Below are 6,012 nucleotides of genomic sequence, written 5' to 3' on the forward strand. Positions count from 1 at the left end.
TATACTACTACGTGCATTATTACTAATTCTCGTACTGCCCTGCAATAACACAATTTCCTCATCCCTATTTTACAAATAAGGAAACCCGGACTCAGAAAAGTTGAGTAAGTTACTTAGGGTAACAAAGCTAACCCAGCAAGGGCCAAAGAAGAGATAAAAATTCACGTCTGGGGACTTCCCTGGTGGTGCAGTGGTTAAGAATCTGCCTGCCAATGCAGGGTGCGTAGGTCCGGGAATATCCCACATGCCATGGAGCAATTAAGCCAGTGCACCACAACTACTGAGCCTGCGCTCTAGAGCCCATGAGCCACAACTACTGAGCCTGCATGCTACGACTACTGAAGCTCGCGCACCTAGAGCCTGTGCTCTGCAACAAGAGAAGCCACAGCAATGAGAAGCCCACACACCACAGTGAAGAGTACCCCCTGCTCGCCACAACTAGAGAGAAGTCCCGGGCACAGCAATGAAGACCCAACACAGCCAAAAAAAAAAAAAAAAAAAAAATTCATGTCTGACCTTAAGCTACAAGCTCTTTCATTGTGTGGCACTACCACTCTCCAGTCTGCTTAAAATCTTAAGAATCTTGAAAGCTCATCACCTCTTGAGATCATCTTCTGGCTCTTTTGGAATCATTTAGCCATTTATCTTCACACAGAAGATTATAGTTATGAACAAGCAAAGCATAGTATTCATGAACAGGAAAAAGTATCTTACACTGCCCCTCATTTTTTATCTTTCAAAATTCCTTGGCACATGTTAACTCATTCCATTCACAACTTACCTCTTCACAACTTACCCCTGAAATAGGTTGCATTAGTGAGGCGACTAAGGAACAGAGAAGCTAAGTGGCTTGTCCAAGCTTCCCCATTCTTTTCTTCAATAAATATGTGTGTGGGACTTTAAGGTCCTTCTCCGTGTACTAGTGCCCACTGAGACCCCTCAAGAAGGATATAGACAATATATTCATACCTCAAAACATAAGGTAATAAATGTCATAAGAATGATACAGAGCAGTGTGGAGGTTCAAAAGAAGGTTGGGAGTGGTAAGAGCAAGCTTTATAAAAGTATGACATTTGAGGGGCTTCCCTGGTGGCCCAGTGGTTAAGAATCCACCTGCCAATGCAGGGGACACAGGTTCGACCCCTGGTCTGGGAAGATCCCACATGCCGCGGAGCAACTAAGCCTGTGTGCCACAACTACTGAGCCCGCGTGCCACAACTACTGAAGCCCGCACACCTAGAGCCCGTGCTCCGCAATGAGAAGGCACCGCAATGAGAAGCCCGTGCACTGCAACGAAGAGTAGCCCCCACTTGCTGCAACTAGAGAAAGCCCGCGCGCAGCAGCGAAGACCCAACACAGCCAAAAATAAACAAATAAAATTTTTTTAAAAAGTATGACATTTGAGTTGGACCAGAAAACGTAGATAAGGATTTGTATATGAAAAGAGCATCCAGTAAATTAGGAGCCAGAAAACATTCTGAATGAAGGCAGAAAAATCTACTCTCCAAATCACTCCCTGAAAATGTTCTTGTTGCTTTGGGTCACATGGGTACAAAAAAAGTTTTTTACTTAAATGTTTGAGCCCATAAATCTTCATTAAAAAAAAATGAAAAAGACAGGGAATTCCTGGCTGTCCAGTGGTTAGGACTCTGTGCTCTCACTGCCAGGGGCCCCGTTTCCATCCCTGATGGGGGAACTAGGGTCCCACACGCTATGCAGCTCAGCCAAAAAAAAAAAAAAAAAGAAAAAGACCAAGTTTTTCATGACAACTTTTTAATCATCTACAGAAGTAAAATTAATACTATCAAGAAAAAAGAATAAAAGAGGATAGAATTAAGTACTTGAACTCAGGTGTGGTAACTCCTCATTCATTGCTGCAAGAGGCCTGGATGTAAAGGTCTCCACCAGTGTCTAACATGATGGCAGATGACATGAGACTTAATGAGCCGATTAGATGAAGTGACTGGTCCACCTTATTAAGCGTTGGCATGAGTTCATCAAAATTACTCTGATTTTTTCTTTTTTTTTTTTTGTGGTACGCAGGCCTCTTACTGTTGTGGCCTGTCCTTTTGCGGAGCACAGGCTCCAGATGCGCAGGCTCAGCGGCCATGGCTCACGGGCCCAGCCGCATGTGGGATCTTCTCAGACCGGGGCACGAACCCGTGTCCCTTGCATCGGCAGGCAGACTCTCAACGACTGCGCCACCAGGGGAGCCCCATGTATCTTTTTGAGTTATAGTTTTGTCCAGATACACGCCCAGGAGTGGGATTGCTGGATCATATGGCAACTCCATTTTTATTTTGGGGGGCAACCTCCATACTGTTTTCCACAGTGGCTGCACCAATTTACATTCCCATCAACAGTGTAGGAGGGTTCCCTTTACTCCACAACCTCTCCAGCATTTATTATTTGTAGACATTTTAATGATGGCCATTCTGACCAGTGTGAGCTGGTACCTCACTGTAGTTTTGATTTCCACATTTCTCTAATAATTAGCAATGTTGAACATCTCTTTATGTGCCTGTTGGCCATCTGTATGTCTTCTTTGGAGAAATGTCTATTTAGATCTTCTGTCCATTTTTCGATTTTTTTTTTTTTTTTTTTTGGTTATTGAGTTGCATGAACTGTTTGTATATTTTGGAAATTAAGCCCTTGTCAGTCTCATCATTTGCAAATATTTTTCTCCCAGTCTGCAGCTTGTCTTTTCGTTTTATGGTTTCCTTTGCTGTACAAAAGCTTATATGTTTGATTAGGTCCCATTTGTTTATTATTATTATTTTTTAAAAGATATGGTACATTTTTAAAAATATTTATTTATTTATTTAGGCTGTGCTTGGTCTTAGTTGTGGCTCATGGGATCTTAGTTGCCGCATGCAGACTCTTAGTTGAGGCACGCATGTGGGATCTAGTTCCCTGACCAGGGATCGAACCCAGGCCTCCTGCACTGGGAGTGTGGAGTCTTATCCACTGGACCACCAGGGAAGTCCCCTGTTTAATTTTGCTTTTATTTCTATTGCCCTGGGAGACTGACCTAAGAAAACATCGGTATGATTTATTGTCAGAGAATGTTTTGCCTATGTTCTCTTCTAGGAGTTTTATGGTGTTATGTCTTTAAGCCTTCAAGCCATTTTGAGTGTGTCTAAATTTTTAAATACAACTGCTGAGATTGGCCAAAACTGGTGAGAATTGTGCCTTTGTAAAACAAGGGTTGCTTCCCTCTACAGAAAAACTTTGAACTCTGAAATTCCAGGACTGCATGATTTGCTTTATTTGCATGACCTCCCAGGGCAGGGAGTCAGGGCAACTCTGAGAAGCCCAAGGTGATCAGTCAGGTGATGACTGTAGTTTCCCTGTAAATCCCCCAAAGCAGGTCAGAAAGCTTCTCCTTAGGCTGTACACAAGGGGAAATATTTAACTAAAGTTATAATAATTTTCCCTCACCCCAAGGCCAATTTGTTAGTTTAGATTTTGGTTTAAAGAGTCCTCTGGAGTCTCCCACAAAGCTTAGTCATTTAAAATTTGTCCATCCTCCTCTTCTTGGCATATAAGATTACTCCTATGTGTACCTTAAATGCTTTTCTTATTTAATGACACGTCTCTCCTATCTTTACTTTTAGAGTACAAATTTTTCCACAATGTCATTTCAGCTGCATTTTCGGATGAGAAATAATAACTTATTCTATTCTGTGACTAAAATTTGGTAAAGTTTATTCTGTTTTCAAGTTTTATATGATTTAACATTTCCTAGCCACACTTAGTACAGACATTATTTTTATTTGTACAGAGAGCTTTCATGGGGAAATGTAACTGTGTATCCAACAGTGATGCTTTGGGCGTAAGAATAAATTAACAAAAAATTTTTCGGTGCCTACAATTACAGTGACCAGTCATATTTTCAGAACTCTAAATCAGGTGAGCCCATCAAGGGCTGGGACTGTGCTTTCAAGTTTATATTACCAGCTCCTAATACACAAGTATTAGGACTCCACAGATATTTGTTGGATGAAGAGTACTTTGACAACAGGAAAGGAAACAGCATTTTATTTTATTTTTTGTTTCCATTTATTTATTTTTTGGCTGTGCCACACGGCTTGTGGGATCTTGGTTCCTCAACCAGAGATCAAACCCAGGCCCTTGGCAGTGAAAGCATGGACTCTTAACAACTGGACTGCCGGGGAATTCCCACAGCATTTTAAATATGAACTGTCTTTGGAAATTCTCATTTGGATAAATGCTTTTGCTAGATTTACATGAACATACTTTTACACTAAAAAAAATTTGTTGATTATCTGAAATTCAAATTTAATTGAGTGTTCTGTATTTTATCTGACAACACTATCAGTTTATCCCAACAATATGTATTGAGTCTCTGACATATGTCAGGAGTTAGGCTAGGCAGTATCACTAGACAGTAGTGAAAGCAGCCGCCCTTCCTGGATTTGATAGTTTAGCAGGGAAGACAGGCATTGAATGCATCATCATGTACTTAATTAATTTTGATGGTGAAAGTGGTATTAAAGAGAAATTTGAAATAATATAACGGAGGACCTGATCAAGTGACGGTGACGGGTTAGAGAAGCCTTGCTTCTCTAGTCTAGAGCAAGAGACATTTACATTGAGATCTGAATAAGTCGGCCTCAGTGAGGAGAGGGGGGTGGGGTAGGGAAAGACCTCCCAGCAGTTAAAAAGGCATGTTCAAGGACCTTGGGAGAGGAAGGAGTGAAGGAATTGTCTGCAGGTGGAAGGTCAGTGTGGCTGGGGTTTGGCAAGGGGAGAAGAGCTGGGTCTAGAGAAGCTTTTTAGGCCCAGTAAAACATTTGTCTACTAAGCCCAGGTACAGTGCTAGGTAGTGGGGATTCAGAAATGAGAGGCAATTCCTGCCCCGAGAAACTCACTGTGTAGTGACTGAAAGGAATGAGGGCACGAGGAATAGACAAGAAGTAAAATTTAAGTTCTACTTTCAAGGAGCATGGTTTATATCTTTGTGGCAATAAGCATGTGGCAAATAAAGATTTATTCTTATTAAATTTACACTGCTGTGCCTGCTCATCTGAACTGCAGTTACCTGCTGGAATGGCTTTGGAGGATGTTTGCATATCATTTTTGAAATATGGGGAAAGTCTGAGACTAAAGAACCAGTGGAAATCCATTGCTTAATATCCTTACAGCAAACTAGGTAAAATCCAACTTTTCAGCAGTTATTCTCAAGGGTGTGTATGGAAAAAAAGAACATTGAAAAAAAAAATGCAGCCTTAACTATTTTAAGAACTTCCACCCAATGCTAGCACAATTGTATTTTAGCCTGGCTCTTGTTCCAGTGGCCACGAACTTATCGGCATTACTCCAGCTTTCTCTTTGGGAGGATTTACTGATACAAGAGATATGACTACACATTCTTTGTGATTTGTAGTGTAGAGTATTAGCTAAACTGCTTGTTTTCACTATGATTACAAAAAAGATACAATCAATTGTGAACACCTTTGGGATCCTAAAGATAATTAACAGCATCCGATGATCTGACTGCTGCAAACAAGTTTTTCTTAATCCAGAATCGCCCAGATCTTCAAAAATATTGGAATTGCTCAAGAAAAATATTTCTGAAATTAAAAAGAAAATTAGGACATGTAAATTAAGTGTACCGGGCTAGCTTGGGACATTGTTACAAATACCCAACATTTTTTTCCACCTAGTATCTCAAGAAAGCGAGTATTTTAATAAAATATTCCCGATAACAGTATTTTCGAAGAGCTAGTCTTTTAGTAAAGAGAGCTGGGGATTTAAATTTGCAAACTGCTTAAAAGCCAAAACGAAAGTGCCAATTTTCGCAGAGGAGCCGAACACTTCCAACTAGCAAACTCCATACCTACGGCCGAGAAGCCTAAGACAATTGAGAGAGAAGGAAGGGTGGGGAGAATCTCGCGAGTAGGAACGTATTAACCATTTTTCGCGATATTTGGTGCCCAACCCTTTTCCTCTCTCTCGCAGGATCACGGTTAATCTCGCGATCTTTCT

The sequence above is a fragment of the Grampus griseus genome (assembly GCF_964374135.1).
Source record: "Grampus griseus genome assembly, chromosome: 20".
NCBI classification, from domain to species: Eukaryota; Metazoa; Chordata; class Mammalia; order Artiodactyla; family Delphinidae; genus Grampus; species Grampus griseus.